Genomic DNA, 26,635 nt, shown 5'->3' with positions numbered 1-26,635 from the left:
GTGGTGGAAAGTTCTGGAATCTGCGTAGATCAACAAATTTCCACCCACCCCGCGTTCCCCAAAGTCTTATGAGAAAAATGGTACCTCACTTACCTGGGTCTACCTAGTGCCTGCGACAGGAAACGGCGCAAAACAGAACGTGGTGGCACCTCAATTTCGCAGTCAAAACTGGCCCTTTTTTTGCAAAGTGCCTACCTGTAGTTTTTGAACCCTAGCTCTGCCGGCACCTAGGGAAACCTAGCAAACCTATACGTTTTTGAAAACTAGACACTCAGGGGAATTCAGGATGGGGTGACACAACTGCCTCCCATCAGGTTCTGTTACCCAGAATCCCTTGCAAAGCTAAAGAATTGACAAAAAAACGCATTTTGCTCACATTTCTGTGGTGGAAAGTTCTAAAATCTGCGTGGATCAACAGATTTCCACCCACCCAGCGTTTCCCCAGGTCTCCCAAGAAAAATGGTACCTCACTTGCCTGGGTCTGCCTAGTGCCTGCGACAGGAAACAGCGCAAAACGAAACATGGTTGCCCCTCAATTTCGCAGTCAAAACGGGCCCTTTTTTGGCAAAGTGCCTACCTTTCGTTTTTGAACCGTAGCTCTGCCGGCATCTAGGGAAACCTAGTAAACCTATACATTTTTGAAAACTAGACACCCAGGGGAATTCAGGATGGGGTGACTCAACTGCCTCCCACCAGGCTCTGTTACCCAGAATCCATTTCAAAGCTAAAAAATTGACCAAAGAAAAGCATTTTCCTCACATTTCTGTGGTGGAAAGTTCTGGAATCTGCGTCGATCAACAAATTTCCACCCACCCCGCATTCCCCCAGGTCTCCCAAAAAAATGGTACCTCACTAGCCTGGGTCTGCCTAGTGTCTGCGACAGGAAACAGCGCAAAACGCAACGTGGTCGCACCTCAATTTCCCAGTCAAAACAAGCCCTTTTTTGGCAAAGTGCCTACCTTTCGTTTTTGAACCCTTGCTCTGCCGGCACCTAGGGAACCCTAGTAAATCTATACATTTTTGAAAACTAGACACCCAGGGAAATTTAGGATGGGGTGACTCAACTGCCTCCCACCAGGATCTGCTACCCAGAATCCCTTGCAAAGCTAAAACATTGACCACAAAATTCATGTTCCTCACATTTATGTGGTGGAAAGTTCTGGAATCTGCGTGGATCAACAAATTTCCACCCACCCTGTGCTCCCCCAGGTCTACCAAAAAAAATGGTACCTCACTTGCCTGGGTCTGCCTAGTGCCTGCGACAGGAAACAGCGCAAAACGCAACGTGGTCGCACCTCAATTTTGCAGTCAAAATGGGCCCTTTTTTGGAAAAGTGCCTACCTTTCGTTTATGAACCCTGGCTCTGCCAGCACCTAGGGAAACCTAGTAAACCTATACATTTTTGAAAACTAGACACCCAGGGAAATTCAGGATGGGGTGACTCAACTGCCTCCCACCAGGTTCTGTTACCCAGAATCCCTTGCAAATCTAACAAATTGACCAAAATAACACATTGTTCTCACATTTCTGTGGTGGAAAGTTCTGGAATCTGCGTGGATCAACAAATTTCCACCCACCCCGTGTTCCCCCAGGTCTCCCCAAAAAAAAATGGTACCTCACTTGCCTGGGTCTGCCTACTGCCTGCGACAGGAAACAGCGGAAAACGCAACATGGTCGCACCTCAATTTCGCAGTCAAAACGGGCCCTTTTTTGGCAAAGTGCCTACATTTTGCTTTTGAACCCTAGCTCTGCCGGCACCTAGGGAAACCTAGTAAACCTATACATTTTTGAAAACTAGACACACAAGGGAATTCAGCATGGGTGACTCAACTGCCTCCCACCAGGTTCTGTTACCCAGAATCCCTTTCAAAGCTAAAAAATTGACCAAAGAAAAGCATTTTCCTCACATTTCTGTGGTGGAAAGTTCTGGAATCTGCGTCGATCAACACATTTCCACCCACCCCGCATTCCCCCAGGTCTCCCAAAAAAATGGTACCTCACTAGCCTGGGTCTGCCTAGTGTCTGCGACAGGAAACAGCGCAAAACGCAACGTGGTCGCACCTCAATTTCGCAGTCAAAACTAGCCCTTTTTTGGCAAAGTGCCTACCTTTCGTTTTTGAACCCTTGCTCTACCGGCACCTAGGGAAACCTAGTAAATCTATACATTTTTTAAAACTAGACACCCAGGGAAATTTAGGATGGGGTGACTCAACTGCCTCCCACCAGGATCTGTTACCCAGAATCCCTTGCAAAGCTAAAACATTGACCAAAAAATGCATGTTCCTCACATTTATGTGGTGGAAAGTTCTGGAATCTGCTTGGATCAACAAATTTTCACCCACCCAGCGTTCCCCCAGGTGTCCCGAAAAAAATTGTACCTCACTTGCCTGGGTCTGCCTAGTGCCTGCGAAAGGAAATAGCGCAAAACGCAACGTGGTCGCACCTCAATTTTGCAGTCAAAAAGGGCCCTTTTTTGGAAAAGTGCCTACCTTTCGTTTATGAACCCTAGGTCTGCCAGCACCTAGGGAAACCTAGTAAACCTATACATTTTTAAAATCTAGACACCCAGGAAAATTCAGGATGGGGTGACTCAACTGCCTCCCACCAGGTTCTGTTACCCAGAATCCCTTGCAAAGCTAAAAAATTGACCAAAGAAACAAATTTTTCTCACATTTCTGTGGTGGAAAGTTCTGGAATCTGCGTGGATCAACAAATTTCCACCCACCCCGTGCTCCCCCAGGTCTCCCAAAAAAAAGGTACCTCACTTGCCTGGGTTTGCCTAGTGCCTGCGACAGGAAACAGCGCAAAACGCAACGTAGTCGCACCTCAATTTCGCAGTCAAAACTGGCCCTTTTTTGGCAAAGTGCCTACCTTTTGTTTTTGAACCCTAGCTCTGCCGGCACCTAGGGAAACCTAGTAAACCTATACATTTTTAAAAACTAGACACCCAGGGGAATGCAGGATGGGGTGACTCAACTGCCTCCCACCAGCTTCTGTTACCCAGAATCACATGCAAATCTTAAAAATTTACCAAAAAACATGTTTTCCTCACATTTCCGTGGTGGAAAGTTCTGGAATCTTTGTGGATCAACAAATTTCCACCCACCCCGCGTTTCCCCAGGTCTCCCGAAAAAATTGGTACCTCACTTGCCTGGGTCTGCCTAGGGCCTGCGACATGAAACAGCGCAAAACGCAACATGGTCGCACCTCAATTTCGCAGTCAAAACGGGCCTTTTTTTGGCAAAGTGCCTACCTTTCGTTTTTGAACCCTAGCTCTGTGGGCACCTAGGGAAACCTAGTAAACCTACACTTCTTTGAAAACTAGACACCCAGGGGAATTCAGGATGGGGTGACTCAACTGCCTCCCACCAGGTTCTGTTACCCAGAATCCCTTGCAAACCTCACTTGTGTGGGTGGGCCAAAGCAGAACATGCCAAAAATGTATTTTTAAGATATTGGAGCGTTCAGGATTGACAAATTAAGCACAGAGATTTCCACAGTTTTGGGGTCATCCTAGTCACAGGCCTTTGGCCCATCCACACAAGTGAGGTATCATTTTACTCGGGAGAACAAGGGGAACGATGGGTGGTAGGACATTTGTGCCGGCACGGAGATCCCACGCAAAAATGTATGGAAAACTGTTTTTTTAACCTAATTTTAAGGTTTGCAGGGAATTCTGGGTAGGAAAACTTTGGGTGACCCACGCATGCCATACCTCCCTGGACTCCCCGGGGTGTCTAATTTTCAGAACTGTTTAGGTTTGGTACTTTCCAAAGATGGCCGCCGAGCCCCGGGCCAAAAACTCAGGTGCCCCCCACCAAAAAATAAGGTAGTTTTGCTAAAGGTAATTTTTAAGTCTCCACCGTACGATTTGGGCCTTTTCCTGTTGCAGCCACTATGCCTGCCCACGCAAGTGAGGTACCATTTTTATCGGGAGACCTGGGGGAAGGCTGGGTGGGTGGAAATTTGTGTGAGCCCAGTGATGCCACGCTTTCCCACACAAAAATGTGTGAGCGAGGTTTGCAAGGGATTCTGGGTAAATGAACGTTGGAGGATCCACGCAAGCCATACCTCCTTGGAAGCCCCCGGGTGTCTACTTTTCAGAAATGTGTGGGTTTGGTAGGTTTTGCTAGATGCCCGTCTAGCACGGGGCCAAAAACCCAGGTAACCCCTCTTGCAAAAGCTGGTGGTTTTGACATTGTGGATAAAAAAACAATAGCATTCACAAGAAAGACATGACCATATAATTCCATGGTTTAACAATAATATTTACATTTAGTAAGTTATTTATAGCTATAATGTACACCTTAACAGAGTTACTCAAAAGTCAAACTTTCCAGCACGGCTATCTATTCCTCAAAGGCACACACATACAGGTTGGATTTGGCACGAGGGCGAGTGATGGTTCAGTACATAAAATTTTATTAACAAGATATTTCAACTAAATGAAATGCTCTGTCAACAAATAAATGCATAAAAACCGAACCAGTGACTCGCAACTCGTGAGCTGTAAAGCCACGACAAGGCACCAACCGTTTTACAGGCCATTCACGCACCTTTCAAACCTGATACACACCAGACCATTGACACCATCCGGAAGGAAAAGCAACACATTACAACATTCACAAAAAGGGACAAGGTACACCCTACTTCAGAAAGAGAAAAAATACAAATATTACTGCACAGCCATCTATTCCACAAGCACACACACATACTGGTTGGATTTGGCACGAGGGTGAGTGATGATTCAGTACATACAATTGTATTCGCAAGTAATTTCACAAAAATGAAATGCACTGCGAATAATTGAAAGTATGAGAAACTGATCCACTGACTCACAGTTAGGGGCTTGGAAAGCCACGTCACGGCACCAACCTCTTCACAGGCCATTCATGCACCTTTCGTACGTGTGACACATACAAAACATTCACACCGCCAGCCCGGGACCCATCACATTACAACTCTCACACCAGCAGACAGCGCCATTCAAGGGCCCATCACTTTCACACGCCCAAACTCCTGACACTGCAACTACACAAAATGATGGACTGCATGGAGTGTCACTCAACTAGCAGTGCGTGTAGTGACCAACAGAAAGTAACTACTCACACACCGCCAGCCGAGCACCAGTCCACCCACACCACCAGACCACGTACACCGCCAGCCAAACACCACTCCGCGCACACCGACAGCCAAGTACCACTCCACGCACACCACCAGCCAAGCGCCACTCCACGCACACCACCAGCCAAGCACCACTCCATGCATACCGCCAGACAAGCGCCACTCCACGAACACCGCCAGCCATGCGCCACTCCACACACACCGCCAGCCAAGCACCACCCCGCGCACAGACAGCCAGAACCACTCCACGCACACCGCCAGCCAAGCGCCACTCCACACACACCGTCAGCCAAGCGCCACTCCACGTACACCACCAGCCAAGCACCACTCCACGCACACCGCCAGCCAAGTGCCACTCCACACACACTGCCAGCCAAATACCACTCCACGCACACCGCCAGCCAAACACCACTCCACGCACACCGCCAGCCAAGCGTCACTCCACGCACACCTCCAGCCAAGTACCACTCCACACACACCGACAGCCAAGCACCACTCCACGCACACCTCCAGCCAAAAGCCACTCCACGCACACCGACAGCCAAGTACCACTCCATGCACACCACCAACCAAGCGCCACTCCACGCACACCACCAGCCAAGCACCACTCCACGCACACCGCCAGCCAAGCGCCACTCCACACACACCACCAGCCAAGCACCACTCTGCGCACAGACAGCCAAGTACCACTCCATGCACACCACCAGCCAAGCGCCACTCCACGCACACCGCCAGCCAAGCGTCACTCCACGCACACCTCCAGCCAAGTACCACTCCACACACACCGACAGCCAAGCACCACTCCACGCACACCTCCAGCCAAAAGCCACTCCACGCACACGACAGCCAAGTACCACTCCACGCACACCACCAACCAAGCGCCACTCCACGCACACCACCAGCCAAGCACCATTCCACGCACACCGCCAGCCAAGCGCCACTCCACACACACCGCCAGCCAAGCACCACTCTGCGCACAGACAGCCAAGTACCACTCCACGCACTCCACGCACACCACCAGCCAAGCGCCACTCCACGCACACCACCAGCCAAGCACCACTTCCATGTACACCGCCAGCCACGCTCCACTCCACACACACCGCCAGCCAAATACCACTCCATGCACACCTCCAGCCAAACACCACCCCACACACACCGCCAGTCAAGCGTCACTCCACGCACACCACCAACCAAGCACCACTCCACGCACACCTCCAGCCAAGCACCACTCCACGCACAGCGACAGTCAAGAACCACTCCACGCACACCTTCAGCCAAAAGCCACTCCACGCACACCGATAGCCAAGCGCCCCGCCACGCAGACCGCCAGCCAAGCACCACTCATACACCTTTCGTACGTGTGACACATACAAAACATTCACACCGCCAGCCGCGGACCCATCACATTACAACTCTCACCCCAGCAGACAGCGCCATTCAAGGGCCCATCACTTTCACACGCCCAAATTCCTGACACTGCAACTACACAAAATGATGGACTGCGTGGAGTGTCACTCAACTAGCAGTGTGTGTAGTGACCAACAGAAAGTAACTACTCAAACACCGCCAGCCGAGCAGCAGTCCACCCACACCACCATCCAAGCACCAGACCACGTACACCGCCAGCCAAACACCACTCCGCGCACACCGACAGCCAAGTACCACTCCAGGCACACCACCAGCCAAGCGCCACTCCACGCACACCACCAGCCAAGCACCACTCCATGCATACCGCAAGCCAAGCGCCACTCCATGCACACCTCCGGCCAAGCGCCACTCCACACACAGCGCCAGCCAAGCACCACTCCGCACACAGACAGCCAAGTACTACTCCACGCACACCACCAGCCAAGTGCCACTCCACACACACCACCAGCCAAGCACCACTCCACGTACACCACCAGCCAAGCACCACTCCACGCACACCACCAGCCAAGTGCCACTCCACACACACTGCCAGCCAAGCGTCACTCCACGCACACCTCCAGCCAAGTACCACTCCACACACACCGACAGCCAAGCACCACTCCACGCACACCTCCAGCCAAAAGCCACTCCAAGCACACCGACAGCCAATTACCACTCCACGCACACCACCAGCCAAGCGCCACTCCACGCACACCACCAGCCGAACACCACTCCACGCACACCACCAGCCAAGCGCCACTCCACACACACCGCCAGCCAAGCACCACTCCGCGCACAGATAGCCAAGTACCAATCCACGCACACCACCAGCCAAGCGCCACTCCACACACACCACCAGCCAAGCGCCACTCCACGCACACCATCAGCCAAGCACCACTTCCACGCACACCGCCAGCCAAGCGCCACTTCACACACACCACCAGCCAAGCGCCACTTTACGCACACCACCAGCCAAGTACCACTTCCACGCACACCTCCAGCCAAGTACCACTCCACACACACCGACAGCCAAGCACCACTCCATGCACACCTCCAGCCAAAAGCCACTCCACGCACACCGACAGCCAAGTACCACTCCACGCACACCACCAACCAAGCGCCACTCCACGCACACCACCAGCCAAGCACCACTCCACGCACACCGCCAGCCAAGCGCCAATCCGCACACACCGCCAGCCAAGCACCACTCCGCGCACAGACAGCCAAGTACCACTCCATGCACACCAGCAGCCAAGCGCCACTCCATACACACCACCAGCCAAGCGCCACTCCACGCACACCACCAGCCAAGCACCACTTCCACGCACACCGCCAGCCAAGCTCCACTCCACACACCGCCAGCCAAATACCACTCCATGCACACCTCCAGCCAAACACCACTCCACGCACACCGCCAGCCAAGTGTCACTCCACGCACACCGCCAACCAAGCACCACTCTACGCACACCTCCAGCCAAGCACCACTCCACGCACACCGACAGTCAAGCACCACTCCACGCACACCTTCAGCCAAAAGCCACTCCACGCTCACCGACAGCCAAGCACCCCGCCACGCAGACCGCCAGCCAAGCACCACTCATACAACTTTCGTACGTGTGACACATACAAAACATTCACACCGCCAGCCGCGGACCCATCACATTACAACTCTCACACCAGCAGACAGCGCCATTCAAGGGCCCATCACTTTCACACGCCCAAATTCCTGACACTGCAACTACACAAAATGATGGACTGCGTGGAGTGTCACTCAACTAGCAGTGTGTGTAGTGACCAACAGAAAGTAACTACTCACACACCGCAAGCCGAGCACCAGTCCACCCACACCACCATCCAAGCACCAGACCACGTACACCGCCAGCCAAACACCACTCCGCGCACACCGACAGCCAAGTACCACTCCACGCACACCACCAGCCAAGCGCCACTCCACGCACACCACCAGCCAAGCACCACTCCATGCATACCGCAAGCCAAGCGCCACTCCACGCACACCGCCACCCAAGCGCCACTCCACACACACCGCCAGCCAAGCACCACTCCGCGCACAGATAGCCAAGTACCACTCCACGCACACCACCAGTCAAGCGCCACTCCACACACACCGCCAGCCAAGCACCACTCCACATACACCACCAGCCAAGCACCACTCCACGCACACCACCAGCGAAGTGCCACTCCACACACACTGCGAGCCAAGCGTCACTCCACGCACACCTCCAGCCAAGTACCACTCCACACACACCGACAGCCAAGCACCACTCCACGCACACCTCCAGCCAAAAGCCACTCCAAGCACACCGACAGCCAATTACCACTCCACGCACACCACCAGCCAAGCGCCACTCCATGCACACCACCAGCCGAACACCACTCCACGCACACCGCCAGCCAAGCGCCACTCCACACACACCGCCAGCCAAGCACCACTCCGCGCACAGATAGCCAAGTACCACTCCATGCACACCACCAGCCAAGCGCCACTCCATACACACCACCAGCCAAGCGCCACTCCACGCACACCACCAGCCAAGCACCACTTCCACGCACAACGCCAGCCAAGCTCCACTCCACACACCGCCAGCCAAATACCACTCCATGCACACCTCCAGCCAAACACCACTTTCACGCACACCGCCAGCCAAGCGCCACTCCACACACACCACCAGCCAAGCGCCACTTCACGCACACCACCAGCCAAGTACCACTTCCACGCACACCTCCAGCCAAGTACCACTTCCACGCACACCGCCAGCCAAGCGCCACGCCACACACACCGCCAGCCAAGCACCACTCCGCGCACAGATAGCCAAGTACCACTCCATGCACACCACCAGCCAAGCGCCACTCCATACACACCACCAGCCAAGCGCCACTCCACGCACACCACCAGCCAAGCACCACTTCCACGCACACCACCAGCCAAGCACCACTCCACACACACCACCAGCCAAGCGCCACTCCACGCACACCATCAGCCAAGCACCACTTCCACGCACACCGCCAGCCAAGCGCCACTCCACACACACCACCAGCCAAGCGCCACTTCACGCACACCACCAGCCAAGTACCACTTCCACGCACACCTCCAGCCAAGTACCACTCCACACACACCGACAGCCAAGCACCACTCCATGCACACCTCCAGCCAAAAGCCACTCCACGCACACCGACAGCCAAGTACCACTCCACGCACACCACCAACCAAGCGCCACTCCACGCACACCACCAGCCAAGCACCACTCCACGCACACCGCCAGCCAAGCGCCACTCCGCACACACCGCCAGCCAAGCACCACTCCGCGCACAGACAGCCAAGTACCACTCCATGCACACCACCAGCCAAGCGCCACTCCATACACACCACCAGCCAAGCGCCACTCCACGCACACCACCAGCCAAGCACCACTTCCACGCACACCGCCAGCCAAACTCCACTCCACACACCGGCAGCCAAATACCACTCCATGCACACCTCCAGCCAAACACCACTCCACGCACACCGCCAGCCAAGTGTCACTCCACGCACACCGCCAACCAAGCACCACTCTACGCACACCTCCAGCCAAGCACCACTCCACGCACACCGACAGTCAAGCACCACTCCACGCACACCTTCAGCCAAAAGCCACTCCACGCTCACCGACAGCCAAGCGCCCCGCCACGCAGACCGCCAGCCAAGCACCACTCATACAACTTTCGTACGTGTGACACATACAAAACATTCACACCGCCAGCCGCGGACCCATCACATTACAACTCTCACACCAGCAGACAGCGCCATTCAAGGGCCCATCACTTTCACACGCCCAAATTCCTGACACTGCAACTACACAAATGATGGACTGCGTGGAGTGTCACTCAACTAGCAGTGTGTGTAGTGACCAACAGAAAGTAACTACTCACACACCGCCAGCCGAGCACCAGTCCACCCACACCACCATCCAAGCACCAGACCACGTACACCGCCAGCCAAACACCACTCCGCGCACACCGACAGCCAAGTACCACTCCACGCACACCACCAGCCAAGCGCCACTCCACGCACACCACCAGCCAAGCACCACTCCATGCATACCGCAAGCCAAGCGCCACTCCACGCACACCGCCAGCCAAGCGCCACTCCACACACACACCGCCAGCCAAGCACCACTCCGCGCACAGATAGCCAAGTACCACTCCACGCACACCACCAGTCAAGCGCCACTCCACACACACCGCCAGCCAAGCGCCACTCCACATACACCACCAGCCAAGCACCACTCCATGCACACTGCCAGCCTAGTGCCATTCCACACACACTGCCAGCCAAATACCACTCCACGTACACCTCCAGCCAAACACCACTCCACGCACACCTCCAGCCAAGCGTCACTCCACGCACACCTCCAGCCAAGTACCACTCCACACACACCGACCGCCAAGCACCACTGCACGCACACCTCCAGCCAAAAGCCACTCCACGCACACCGACAGCCAAGTACCACTCCACGCACACCACCAGCCAAGCACCACTCAACGCACACCGCCAGCCAAGCGCCACTCCATGCACACCGCCAGCCAAGCACCACTCCGCGCACAGCCAGCCAAGTACCACTCCACGCACACCACCAGCCAAGCGCCACTCCACACACACCACCAGCCAAGCGCCACTCCACGCACACCACCAGCCAAGCACCACTTCCATGCACACCGCCAGCCAAGCGCCACTCCACACACACCGCCAGCCAAATACCACTCCATGCACACCTCCAGCCAAACACCACTCCACGCACACCGCCAGCCAAGCGTCACTCCACGCACACCGCCAACCAAGCACCACTCCACGCACACCTCCAGCCAAGCACCACTCCACGCACACCGATAGTCAAGCACCACTCCACGCACACCTTCAGCCAAAAGCCACTCCACGCACACCGACAGCCAAGCGCCCCGCCACGCAGACCGCCAGCCAAGCACCTCTCCGCCCAGACTGCCAGTCTGCGCACACCGCCATCAAATTTTGAATTTGTTTTAACAAAAGAAACAAAATAATTGCAAATAGATAAAAACTCTAGTAACACAAAATCTGTAACTAAAAACATTGCACAAATGCCAACCTTAAAAAATAATACAAATTATTTAAAAAACACAGACCAGGCAGTACATTTTACCACTCATGGATACTCCCAAAAATTATTTTGTGTGTGGTAAGCTCTATAACAAGCAGGCACACACAGCCCAGGGTTAGAAGGACACCCAGGGCAGTAAAGACGAGTCTCCTTCCGCAAACCTCTTCGCCAACAGACTCTCCATCTCCTAGTGGGAAAGTCTTTTGTAGATGTGGGAGGAATGTAATCAGGAAAGTGGCGATCTTTCAATCGAGCCACATCCTCTACCACTCCAAATCTAGGAACACTTACTTGCTCCACAACAACAAGGCTAGATATCACAGAGTGCTGAGACTGAAGAAAGGTAAACTTTGACCCAGGAGAACACGCCTTGAACACAATAAAAGCATTGAAAGTTGCTAAGTTGAAAAAATGGATGGCCAACTTCTTATACCAAACATAAGCCTTCCGAATAGCAGTGTAAGGTTCCAACATCTGATCTACTCTGTCAACACCACCCATGTGCTTATTGTAGTCCAGAATTCACACAGGTGTGTGCACTTCAGCAACCTGGCAGAGGTGAAGTACTCTCATCATGGATGGTACTCAGCATGTACACATCCCTCCTGTCCACAAATTTTACAGCTAATAGTTCGCCACAACGTAAGGAACTGCACTGATCCCTCTGAAGTTTCTTGCAAACAAGCTCCTTTGGAAAACCTTTGCGGTTAGAGCGGATATTGCCACATGCAAAAGTGTTCACTTTAAACAATTCCTTAAACAATTGCACAGCAGTGTAGAAGTTATCAAGGTACAAATGGTGACCTCTGTTGAACAGTCTTCTAGCAAGATCCCACACAATTTTCTCTGACACTCCAAAAGTGGACGGACAACTAGGGGGTCAATAGTGGAATCTCTACCAGTGTACACACGAAAATTAAAAACATACCCTGTCTTACTCTCAGACAACATATACAGTTTAATTCCATAGCGTGCCCTCTTACTAGGGAGGTACTGCCTAAAAACCAAACGACCCTTGAACAAAACCAAAGACTCATCAATAGAAATTTCTTTTCCAGCAATATAAATCTCTGAAAAACGATCAACAAAGTGATCAAGAACAGGCCGAATCTTAAAAAGACGGTCACAGTCAGGGTGACTACGTGGCAACGCCTCAGAATTATCCACAAAATGCAACATGCGTAGCAAAAGTAAATACCGATCACGAGTCATAACAGCTGGAAATATGGTTGTTGCCATCAAAGGACTGGTAGGCCAATATGAAGCCAGGTTCAGCTTCTTTAACAAACCCATCAATAAAGTCAATCCCAAAAACTTCTTCAGCTCTTCCAGATTTGTGGGAGTCCACCGGGTAGCTCTAGAGTGGGGCCTAAGTTTGTCACTGTTGACCCTCAAAAACTGTTCAGCATACAAATTAGTCTGCTCAACAATCTCATCCAAAAACACATCATCCATAAATAACTGAAAATACTGTATAGGCAAAATGTTTTCACAATCCACTACACACCCTGCATCACCGCTAAAGGCAGGCAACACTGGCTGCACCATGTTAGGATCAACCCAGAGTTCAACACTTCCAGTAGGAAGACTAGCAGCCTCAGGCTGCAATCCAGCTGCCTCATGCACCATCGGCACAGCAGTGTCCTCCTCTAACACAGGCCCTTCATCTGCACTGAGAGTACCTTCATCATCCGATGATTCCATGTGGAGCGAAAACTCACTGCCAGAATCTTCCCCTCCCTCCTCTCCCTCAGACGCACTGTCAATGTCATAATCCGGCTCAGAGGAAGATTCAAGAAGCATACCTACCACCTGCTGAGCAGTCATTCTACGGCTAGCCATAATGATTACTAACAAAGGTAACTTGACACACAAGTCAACAACTACAATCACTATGTGAAATAAGCAATGAACAAAATTCACCTTTATCAAAAATAACTACACAGTGCAAAACAATACCACTCACTTGCCAGAAGCAACTAAACTCACCACCACGTAGTCTGCACTGACACAGTATGGATCATCAATATCCCACTAAAAAAGAAAGAGAAAAAAAATAGACATAAGACAATGCAAAACACATCACAAAAATGTTCATGCTCACAACACTAACTAAATGCCACTAAGACACCACTTACAAAAAAAATCCAAACATTGCAATATTACTCATTTGGAGTACATACAACAAAAATAATTTTCTTACCTACAAAAATGCAAATACACAAAACTGCAGAACAACCACTGTCGAAACCGCAAACAGGAATCAAAAGCTTTAGACTAGATTTAAAAAGAAGAAAAAAAAACATTAGATTCACATACACAAAAAATACACTAGTCCAACATGCCAAGTTAAGGGGTAGGTGGGCCTAACAGTATAACATCAATAGGAGAGCAACCCTTGCCCTTGAGGCCACCCCCAAAAAGACAAAATCTTTAAAAATTCTGGTGTCTACTGGCTTCTGCCCCCCTTGGGAACAGATGGGACTGCTACGCTGCCACTCAAAGAGGGCAGAAAAGGCCTCAATCATCCTCCCATAAAGGAAGGGGAACGACCGACGACCATGGGGCGGATCACCAAAATAAAAATAAACCCTGGTGCCCTAGTGGCCCTAAAAAAAAAAAAAAGCAGAACTGCCCTTCCAGGTGATACCAAAGGGGATGACGTACGGAGCGCATGCGCAAATCTAACACTCACCCCCAGGCAACTGAACTTGAATTAATCCATCATCATTGTTTAGCTCACTTCACCAACCCAGTTCAGACATGGCCATGTGCCCTTTTATTTCCCTAAGTTGGTAGACGTGGGTACCTTGCTCACTTTGGCACTGCACTCAAGCTAACCTGGCTGATAATGGCTGATTAGCCAGTAACCGGTCCAACATAGATATGGGACCCCCTCTATATGTATTTTTCAGGTCAGGGAAAGAGAGGAACACAAATATAACATACAGAAATATTCCCTCACGACCTACACAATTTTGAGATTAACAATTTTTATACTTTGGCAATTATTATTTGACACAGGGTGACAACATTTACTTTTTTTCATATATAGTTTTTATTATTTTTTTATGTATGAAATTTCTTTCATCTTTTTCTCCTTTCAAGTTATCACAATCATTTGATAAAACATATAGTACTTCGTTAGAACAATAAAAAACATAACCATACCATGCAGAGAAAGGAACAAAAACTTGATCAAATCTTACAAAAATCCCTGAAACAAACTATCTCACACACACTACATTCACTCCTTATTCTGCGTCTGAGGGATCGCAAGTTGTAACGCGAAGTTGGTAGACGTGGGTACCTTGCTCACTTTGGCACTGCACTCAAGCTAACCTGGCTGATAATGGCTGATTAGCCAGTAACCGGTCCCATTATGGTTATTTTTCAAAAAATTTGACCCCACTCCCAGCCAAAGGCTTACAACATGCCCCTTAAAGGGGAGCGACCCTTGTCCAAGGGGTTGCTCCCCAAAACAAAAAAAACATTAAGGCTACTCAATGAAAGTGACCCTTGCCCAAGGGGCCACTCCCCTGCTCTTTGCCCCAAAGCATGGTGTATATATATAAAAAATATTTAAATAATGCCCCCCGGGGGGGCAGACAAAGCAAAAGTAATTGCCCCCTAAAGGGGAGCAACCCTTGTCCAAGGTGTTGCTCCCCAAAACAAAACAAAAAAACATTAGGGCTACTCAAAATGGCCTCTAAAGGGAGAGTGACCCTTGCCCAAGGGGCCACTCCCCAGCACTTTTCCCCAGTGCATAGAAACATTTGTATGCTACTGCCCCAGAAAGGGGAGCGAACCTTGTCCAAGGGGTCGCTCCCAAAAACTAATAAAAACAATAGGGCCACACAAGATAGCCCCCAAAAAAAGAGTGTCCCTTTCCCAAGGGGCCACTTCACTGTTCTTTGCCCCAGTAAAGAAATATATACATATATATATTATAATGCCCCCCAAATACAGGAGCCTCCCCAAACCAAAAATAAAGAAAAGGGCAGCACAAATGGCCCCCATTTTGAGAGTGACCCTTGCCCAAGGGGCCACTCCCCGAACGCACAAACAATGCCCCAAAATGCAGCTTTTTAAAAAAAAAAATAGGCAAATTCTGGCCCCCCCTGGGGGCCAGACAAAACGAAACATATTGCCCTCAAATGTGGGAGCGACCCTTGCCCAAGGGGCTGCTCCCCGAACGCACACACAGCCAATACAACAACAACAAAAAAAATCCCTGGTGTCTAGTGGGCATTCCTGCTGCACGATCGCACGATCGAGCAGCAGGAATACTCTAAAGAGGCATTGAGGGAAAGGAAAACCCTTTCCTTTCCCCCGATGCCTCTTTAGTTTAAATCCCACCCGCCCCAGGCCCCAAACTTACCTCTTTCTCCTCCGACGCGCAGGAAGCAAATGGCTGCCCTGCGTGTCGGAGGAGAAAGGGAACCTCCAATGACGTCAGCGCGCCTTGCGCGCTGACGTCATTGATGACGCGGGCGGGGAGGCCGGGGGGAGGCAGGGGAAGGTCTTCCCCTGCCTTCCCTGCAGAAACTTAGAAAATCGGGCACCAGCGGGGGGAGCGCAGGTGCTCCCCCGCGGTTGGAGCTCATGACGAGCTGAGCTCGTCATGAGCACCCGAGCACTGTATGCCATGACGAGCTCAGCTCGTCATGAGCATACAAGGGGTTAATAACTGTTTACCCTAAAGTCCGATTTGGGTAATTTGTTTTGCATTTGTATTTTTAATGTTTGTGTCATTGAAAATGATCCTGTATGGATAGTAGAGCGATTTTATACTAATATTACTTGTCCTAGGGTTTGAGAAAAACTGTGCCTAATATCTTTTCTGTGTGGAATCAGCCTGATTACTCACACTATATTATCGAAGATGAGTTATAGTGGTGGTGTGAAACCAGTTCATGAGGTGAGTCAACCACTCAGCAGTCTCTACAGCAGACAGTTGCCAATTTACCTGACATCTCTGAATTTTCTCAAATTGTTTATGTGTTTGCTGTATTTTCAGTGTTTGTGTGTAAGAATGGAGATGATACAGAAATATTGTACACAGAAATACTCTGTTCAGTGCTGCATTGAGTCTGGAAGTAAAATTGTGTCTCTAATTGACCAGGACCTTCCACTAACTGATATGTTAACCCCTTGCGTGCTTATGACGAGCTCAGCTCGTCATGAGGCACAGTGGAACTGTGCTCAAGACGAGCTCAGCTCGTCATAACGGCCGAGGACGGCCCACGCAGGGCTAATTCACCGCCTGTGAGGGCGTTCCATGGGAGTGGGTGGAGTCGTGACGAGCTCAGCTCGTCATGAGCACAGCTCCACTGTGCAGCATGACGAGCTGGGCTCCCTCCTCGCACTGCAGGGAAATTAGCCCTGCGTGGAATGGTTAATAAAAGAGGGCATTTTATTTCCCTATTGCATTTTATGGAAGGTGCAAGATGCAGAAGGGAGGACGTTTAATCATTTTCAGCCTGGTACTAAGATTGCATGGATGAGGTTATGAGGTTTCTTGATTCTTGGGATGCTGGATTTATATAAAATGTTGCTACTTGTGTGACTACAGTGGCTGGGGGTAGTTAGTTTTGTAATGTGGTAGAAATGTTACTAGAGCGTCTAAATTCACTGGTGCAGATGGCGGCAGTGGAATCCAGTGCAGAAATCTGAGGCCAGGTGTGATAAAGTGACAGTTCCTCACCCCAGTAATGAGTCAGGATGCAGGATTGAGCATGGATTTTGAAGTGGTTGCACAAGCTGTGATTCTATGAAGTTGCATTTACTCCGCTGACATGGTTCTGAATAAATCCGGGAAAGACAGAAATGTATGTCTATGATGTGGTTTTGATGTTACTGTGTCAACTGTGTCTAATTGGCAATGTGCCTCACAGGGAACAGTTGGATTCCAGGAGGTGATACCACTGTTTGCCAGAGAGGGCCTCAAAGACTGGGTATCATTTCTTTTCTAAGCAGGTCAAACAGAGGAGGTACTCTATTCGGTCAGGGTTGGACTTGAGACTGGCAGTAGATATCCAGGTCTTAATCAGTGACAGGTAATTCTATAATTGATAGGTATGGGGTTCTGAGAATACTCTGAGGAACGCTTTGGTGTCGTAGGCCATTGTCTATAATGTCAAAAGCCTCAAAGAGATCCAGCAGGAATGTTAAGCAGGTTCCTCTCTTGTATGTGTTCTGGAAAATGTCACTGACCACCTACAGGGAATCTGTCTCTGTTTCAGAGGGCTTTGAAGCCACATGGATAAGGAAGGACAAGGTTAGATCTGTATGTGGAGTTTTACGTAACATGTCAACATTTCCTTGATTAGACCACCTTGGAGGGACATCAGTACTTAATTTGGTAAATGACAAGTGCAATCCTAAAGATTTGTAAAGAGGCCACCACCACTTCTGCCACCGCCACAGACTGTTTCCATCACTGGCACAGGCCATTGCCACTATTGGTGTCAACCATATTCAGGTTGTTTTGCCCAAACCCAATGTAATCATCATATCTACCCTTTTGCTCTCCCACTTGTCTCTACCAGGGCTCTGCACTCTCACCTTCTTACTGCTGGGCTGGCTCCATGCCTCAACCCTTGCGTTTCTATCTCTGCTCTTCAACCTATTGTTGTGGACCCACCTCAAAATAATTTCCTTAGCTCCAAGGGGGTATTTGCTGATTTCCCTCTCTTTGGAGAAATGGAAAACAGGCTTGTGTCACTCATCCTTCTCTATAATGAGTTAGGCTTATCTAGATTTAGAGGGTTGTGAGTCAGACAACCCTGCCAAAGATTATCTTATCTGCAGGAGTTATTTGTAGTTGTGCAGACCCATACCCTGATCTCTGAAATTAGTAGACATGTATAGCAATTGGTGTTTATAATGATTAGCTATTTATTATGCACCCAAGTCTTGTGCGTAATAATGATAAGACCTATTATGATTATTATTTCAGCTGCCATCATATAATACAAAATGAATATTGGAAACATCAAAAGAATATTATATATCACACATTCCCACTGTCCATAGTAATTAGTCTAAACCCTACATTTCTATTTAGCGATCATTCTTCGTGTCTGCCCTTCTCCCTAATTAACATTTCTCTTAGTATGTTCTTCCTATATGATTTTCTATCAAGACAGGAGGGGGAAGTACGTGTGCAGCTTCTTGCATCTATATCGGTACTCTAACAATACCTCAGTTGAGACATATCCAAAAGGCAGGCAATTGTATCAAAAACAGGCTTCTGCCATCGGCTGGATGACCTTGCAATGTTTCCTAGTGCATACAGCTTCCTAAAGAGCTGAGTGGAAAATATTCTATTTTCTGCATTTTTGTTATTTTTGTTCAAGTTCAATCTTTATTTCGTTGCGTTGCAACATAAAAGATGGCAATAAAAATATAAGCATAACATAATGCAACATATAACAACAATCAACTTACAATTCATTGTATTTAAGGACCCTATTTACAAAATCACATTTCATCATATTTGGTCACACAGTTATAGTTTGAATTTAACACAGAAATTAAATAAATATTTAAAAATGTTAAAAAGCAAGTTAAGAAAACATTAAATTAGTTTATAACAGCCAGGAGTTTAAGATGATACAGCTAACTAGACATAATTCATGAATAAGGAGGTCCAGAGTAAGCAGTTTTTCTTGGTTAAAATGGAATGGTTAGTTTCCGTCTAATAAAATATACGGCCAATAAGAATCTACTGGTGCCGAACACAATTACTTGGCTAGTGTCCGTTATTTTTGTTAATGTCAGCCTGTTTATGAAACACTATGGAAATCTCACAACTCTGCTAGCTATTATCACAGTTTCAAATATTAGCTTTATCATTCACATTCCTGAGAATTAGTGTGGTGATGTTTAACATACAAGTAAGCCTCATTTATATGTAAGATGTTTACGTTGTCAGGAAAATGCCCTGTCATATATGTAATGTAATGTAGTGTAATTTATTTTTATAAAGCGCAACTTACACTCCACGGAGCATCTTGGCGCTGACCGTAGTGTCTAGGAGGTGTATGGCCATGGAGCTGGTCGTATACCAGTGTGACAGGAAGATGAATTCGGGGGGGGGGGGGGAGTTTAGATCATGGCCAGGCAGGCTGAGTCAGTGAGTTTAAAAATCCATATTTTTAGAGCCTTTCTAAAAAGGTTCTCTATCGGGATCTGGCGTAGTTGCAGAGGTAGCTTGTTCCAGGCCTTGGCGCCCAGCACTCCAAGGGTTTTGCCTCCTTTCGTAGCTAATCTAAATTTGGGAATAACCAGCAAATTAAGGTTGGAGGATCTGAGTGATCGGGAGGGCGCATATCTTCCAAACCTTTTAGACAGGTAGTTGGGGCCCAGCTGGTAGTAGGCTCTAAAGGTGATTACCAGGATTTTGAATAGTATCCTTTTGTGGATGGGCAGCCAGTGTAAGGTCTTCAGAGCTGCAGATGCAGACGACTTCCTTGGCCATCTCAGCACAAGGCGGGCGGTGGCATTCTGGACCATCTGCAGTCTATGCAGTACTGCTTTGCTGGAGCCTGCATAAAGACTATTACAGTAGTCCAGACGAGATGTAATTAGAGCCACCGCCACGGTCTTTCTAGCTGTCAGGGGGAGAAGGTCGGGGGGGAAGTTTAGATCATGGCCAGGCAGGCTGAGTCAGTGAGTTTAAAAATCCATGTTTTTAGAGCCTTTCTAAAAAGGTTCTCTATCGGGATCTGGCGTAGGTTTTTTTTGTTGTTTTTTTTGTTGTTTTTTTTTTCATTTTTAATGCGCCCAGCTGCTCCAGCGAAGGAGCGTCCTGGCGCAGGGAAAGGTGGACACAACACAACACTAAAACAAGAGAAAAAGGAAGAAGCAAGAATTTAAAACAAAAAGGTTTTCAGGGCCCTACGAAATGTTAATAAGTCATCTAGCAGGCGGATTTCTAAAGGAAGAGCGTTCCAGAGAATCGCAGCTCTAACTCGAAAGGAGCGTCCGCCCATCCGGCTGAGTCTGAAGCGTGGGACAACCACAAAGGATTGACCAAGAGATCTGAGTGGGCGAGTTGGGACATAGGGAGATACAAGATTGTTAAGTATCTCTGGCGCCGACCTTTTTAGAATTTTAAAGGCCAGGCTAAGAGCTTTAAAGTGAATTCTACTTTTGATCGGTAGCCAGTGCAAGGACCGAAGAGTATTAGAGGTAGGACAGGTCCGAGGCAAACCGACCACCGCCCTCGCCGCTGCATTCTGTACCCGTTGTAGGCGGAGGATCTCAGCTTGGCTTGCTCCAAGAAGGAGTGAACTAGCGTAGTCCAACCGGGAGATAATCATCGCTTGGATGACCAGCTGTCTTGTCGGGGCGTCAATAAATTTGAGCACCGGTCTTAATCCACGTAGGACACCAAAGCAGCTTGCCTCCACTCTCTTGGTATGGGTTGTAAAACAGAGTGTATGATCAAGCCACACTCCCAGGTTCCTGAGTTCCAAGACTGGTATAGGGGCCGGCCCCAGCTCAGGCGGCCACCAACTGTCCCCCCAGCGGTCCGCATCTCTTCCAACGATCATCACCTCAGTTTTTTTCGCGTTCAGCTGGAGACAGTTGTTATTCATCCAGCTGGCCACCTCTCTCAGCCCGTTTCGGAACCTGGGGGGCATCTTGCTCGGCCTCCCCGCTGATCGTAACCGCTAGCTGAGTGTCGTCGGCATAAGAGACCATGGTTAGGCCCCACTGCCTGGCGACCTCAGCCAGCGGTTGCACGTACAGGTTGAAAAGCGTGGGACTCAGCGAGGAGCCCTGGGGAACCCCCAGGTCTAAAGGATGGTACTTGGACTGGAAAGGAGGGGTGGCAACGCAGAAGGAGCGATCACTGAGGAAGGAGCGGAACCATTGCAGAGCAGAGCCACAGATGCCAATGTCCTCCAGGCGGTGAAGAAGGATGCGATGGGACACAGTGTCAAAGGCAGCGCTAAGGTCTAATAAAATAAGCGCTGCCGTTTGACCTGCATCCAACACAATCCGCAGATGTCATACCATTGCCAGAAGGGCCGTCTCCGTGCTGTGACCAGCACGGAACCCATTCTGCATGGGATCGAGGACATTGGCCCGGGTCATATGCTCCGCAAGGGCCAGATTGACGTGAGCCTCCATAACTTTGGCCGGCCAGGGAAGCAACGAAATAGGGCGGTAGTTTTCTGGTTTTAAAGGATCCAAAGATGGTTTTTTCAGGATCGGGGAAACCACCGCTTGCTTCCACTTGGCGGGAACGATGCCTGAGGTCAGGGAGAGGTTAATCAGTGAGCACACTGTCGTGCGCCCCTGAAAAGCAGGATCCCTGAAAAGGGCAGATCTTAGAGGGTCTGCAGGCGAGCCAGACTTGACTCGCTGTGCCCGCTTGGCAAACTCATCCCCAGAAAGAGTGGGAAGAGAGTGCAGCGACGGACAACTACTGGAGCCCTTCAAGGGGATCACAGGCAGCGTCGTACTAGGGAACGACTGGTAGATGTTCTTAACTTTGTCCAAGAAAAAAACGGCTAAAGTTTCGCAGTGGGAGATGGAACTATCCACTTGCGGGGCAGCTCTCTTAGCCATCAAATCCTTAATAGTTTTAAAAATGGTCTTAGATGGATTGAGGCTGCTACGGAATTCTGCCGCGTAGAACGCCGCCCGGGTTCTGCATATGGCTTGGTGGTAGAGCTTGACAGAAGCCAGATAGGCAGTTTTTTTGACGGCATCATACGTCTTGCGCCACTCCCTTTCTGCCCGCCTACAGGAGCCCTTCAAAACGCGGAGAGCACTGTCGTACCAAGGGCTCGCCTGCCAGGAACTGGATTTACTAGAGATGATAGGTACCAGAGCGTCAAGCGCCTTAGTAATCCAGTTACAGAACAGATCATAGCCCGAGGTAGCATTAAGCAGAGGGCCTAATGGCTCGTCAGCCATGATGTGATGAAGGTCCTCTAGCCTAAGCTTGTTCCAGTGGCACCGAGGAATCCACTTAGAAGATGGAATAGTAGTTGTTACAGGAAGGGGTAGCCAGACGGACACCAGAAAGTGGTCAGTCCATGCCACAGGAGAAACAGCCGAGACTTGGACATCCGTTAGGTTGGTAAAAAACGGATCCAAAGTGTGACCAGCCAGATGTGTAGGTTGGGAGACAAGTTGGATCAACTGCAGGGCCTCTAGATCCGCCAAAAAACCACTGATAGCCATAGTCTCTAGCCTGTCGAAGTGGAGGTTAAAGTCACCTAAGATAGAAAAGTTGGCGCAACCACTCGCCAGCGTGCTCACCGCCTCCAGGAAGGCGCCCCTAAAAGCGACATCACTGCCTGGGGTGCAATAGACAACCATCCCTGACAGCGAGAACTGGGGGCTAATGATGATCTTAAAAAGGGCGCTTTCGCACCCAGCAATCTGCAGACCCGTCCAGGTGCACGCAAAAGTGGATTTAATAACTAAGGCGACGCCTCCACCTCTAGACCGGCGATTACATGTGAAGAGCGAATAACCGGGAGGACAGGCTAGACTGATTATGGCAGCATCGGTGTCCTGTAGCCAGGTTTCAGTAATGGCAAATAGGTCTGGCAGCTCATCCATGATGAGATCTGCAATGGACAGGTGGTGTTTTACCAGAGATCTGGTATTGAGATTTAGGATCCGTAGACCAAGCACCAAACCTCTAGTCACCGGGGGCACGCCGATGCGTGCTCGTGGAGCAGATGGGGGGTCAAAGTCTCGAATACCTACTGGCAAGTCCAGCGACCACCTCTTACAGGCACACTGATAGGGGCCACACAACGGGTGGTGCGGTGCAAAAGAGCACCGTGCGAGAGAATTCCCAATTGCCCGAAGCGAAACACTGGAATATACGATCATCCTACCACCCAAACGGTATAGCCGGGGGGAGACCCGCGACGCCCCGCGCGTCCTTAGCGCGGACGGGCGCAGACGGGCAAACTCTGGCTTGACTCAGGCGCGAGTCAGGCGCGCCCGCTGCGCGTCACCGCTGCGCGGGAGTGGTGAGGATTAAATAAAGACTCACCTGCTCTGAGCACTAGAGCGCTCAGGCGAATAGCACAGAGGAGGTCCCGGTCTCACCCAAGATGGCGGAAGACGCCACGAAGAGCCGGTAAATACACAATTAAATCCGCTCAAAAAGCGGTGGGGGGCACAAATTAGAGTGCAAGTGTGTGGGCGCAATGATAGTGATTTTAAAAACAGGGTCAAATAAATTAAGTAAACCTAAATAGAAAAAGCGGTAATATTTAAAAATTAGCGCTGCATGCTCTGTTCTATGCTGCCAGTGAAGCGCAATACAAATACAACATTACCTTTCCCAAAGTTGCAGAGGTAGTTTGTTCCAGGCCTTGGCGCCCAGCACTCCAAGGGTTTTGCCTACTTTCGTAGATAATCTAAATTTGGGAATAACCAGCAAATTAAGGTTGGAGGATCTGAGTGATCGGGAGGGCACATATCTTCCAAACCTTTTAGACAGGTAGGTGGGGCCCAGCTGGTAGTAGGCTCTAAAGGTGATTACCAGGATTTTGAATAGTATCCTTTTGTGGATGGGCAGCCAGTGTAAGGTCTTCAGAGCTGCAGATGCAGACAACTTCCTTGGCCATCTCAGCACAAGGCGGGCAGTGGCATTCTGGACCATCTGCAGTCTATGCAGTACTGCTTTGCTGAAGCCTGCATAAAGACTATTACAGTAGTCCAGACGAGATGTAATTAGAGCCACCGCCACGGTCTTTCTAGCTGTCAGCGGGAGAAGGTCGAAGAATCTTCTGAGGCCTTTGATTATGTTGAAGCAGGACCCTGCCACAGCACCTGCTTGTTGTCTAAATGGCAGGGCCTCTTCGAACCTAATCCCGAGATTGCGGGCCGTAGTGATGGTGTTGGGGGGAACTTCTGCATCTTATGGCCACCATGAGTTTGGGCAGAAAAGGTTTTGTTGACCGAATGGTAAGATTTCGGTCTTGCCCGAATTACATTTAAGGTGGTGTTTTCTCATCCAATCGAATGTTGCCACCAGAGAATCTCTCAGGTTTTCCTCTGCCTTGGTAGTGTTGCTATCTAACAGAAGGATAAGCTGAGTGTCATCAGCGTAGGATATAGTGCTGATATGGAACGAGGTGATGATGAGTTCTATCAGGGGGGTCATATACAGGTTAAACAGTACTGGGCTTAGGCTGGAGCCCTGAGGTACTCCTGTATTTAATGCTTTCTCCTCGGAGTGGTATTTCCCTAGTACCGTGACCTGTTTCCTGTGGCTAAGAAAGTTTTTTAGCCATTCAAGAACAACTCCTGATATTCCTGATTCTGCTAGACGGCCAATTAATACGGAGTGTGAGACCGTATCAAAGGCCGCCGATAGATCGAGCAGAACCAGGACAGCCTTTTTTCCTTGGTCCATAGCTATCTTCAGGGTTTCTATCGTATGTAGTAAAGCTGACTCCGTGGAGTGTTTAGCCCTAAAACCCGCCTAATTAGGATGCAGGATATCATTTTCTTCCAAATGTCTGGTTAGCTGCTTATTCACTGCTGCTTCCGTGAGCTTAAAGAGAATAGGGAGCAGTGAAATAGGACGGAGGTTTGAAAGTGTGGTGGGGTCTGCTAGGGCCTTCTTCTGCAGAGGTTTAACAGCGGCCAATTTCCATTCTGATGGGAGGCCGCGATAGACAAGGAGGAATGTATGATAGCATTTATGCTAGGGTTTACTGTGTCCACTAGAGCGTGTAACAGTAAAGGGGGGCAGGGTCAAATGGAGAACCGGATTTGCTGGATAGAATGGCCCGACAGGTTTCTTCCAGGCTAATATGGGTGAATATGTTAAACTGGGTCTTGTCATTAGGAGGTGTTATTGTTTCTGCGAGGGGGGATGATGGTAGGTCTGGGAAATCCTTCGTGAGATCAGATATTTTCTGTTGGAAGTAGTTGGTGATTGAATTACAGAGTGGGAGCGAAGGAGAGCTCTCCTGTCCTGTCGCGGTACATTTCATGTTACCTTCTTCTTCATCTATCTCCAAGCCTTGTATTGGTAAGAGCAAGCCTTCCTATCGGTGGGACAAGCTTAACATGATGGCATTTAACCAGCATCTTACTGAATCTATTCAGATTCTGGAAAGCGCTGGTTCAGAATCGAATGCTGCAGTTTCTCAGTGGTTAACAGATGCTGTAATTGCATCCTCTCCTCCTTTATCTAATAACCACAGATCCCTTCATCCTCCTGCACCTTGGTTCTCTGAAGATTTAAAATTACAAAGAGCCAAGTGCAAGGCGTTGGAAAGAAAATGGAGACTTTTCTACTCTACCCCTAGTAAGGTGGCTTATAAAACTGCATTAAAAAGCTACCATGTTAATTGTAAACTGGCTAAGGCAGCTTTCACCGCATCCTCGATTACCCAGGCACAGAATTGCCCACGGACTCTTTCTGCTGTGGTAAAAAAGTTAACGGGAGGAGACACAGTACCTTCTGCTCCGGCATTGGATAAATCACAGTGTGATGCCATTGCAGAGTTTTTCATCTCTAAGGTGGAACGTATCTATGAAACTTTAAATACTTCCACGCCACTTGCTGACTCCCAATCAGCGGCTATATCTAGCAGTCCTCTCCCTTCCCCTTCAATGTACATTCACGATTGGCTTCTGTTTGATGACACCACTTTTCTTTCGTGCCTGAACAGTATCAGGTCAGGTTCCCCACGGGACCCTGTTCCTATGAAAATCTTGAAACTGTTGGACCTTGAACCACGGTGAGTCCTGATGAGACTCCTAAATTCATCTCTTACAGAATCTCTGGTGGCGCAAGAGTGGAAGCATGCCATGGTTGTTCCCTTGGTGAAAAAGATCGGTGCGGGCACCTCGAATTTAGCCAATTTCAGGCCCATATCCCTGCTGCCTGCATGTTCCAAAATTTTGGAACGACATGTGAACACTCAGCTTAACTCATTTGTCGAGAACGTGGGATATCTTCATCC

This window comes from Lissotriton helveticus, chromosome 7, assembly GCF_964261635.1.
Source record: "Lissotriton helveticus chromosome 7, aLisHel1.1, whole genome shotgun sequence".
In the NCBI taxonomy this organism is placed as follows: Eukaryota; Metazoa; Chordata; class Amphibia; order Caudata; family Salamandridae; genus Lissotriton; species Lissotriton helveticus.
The sequence above is the reverse complement of the archived record's forward strand: the minus strand, read 5'-3'. Positions refer to the sequence as shown.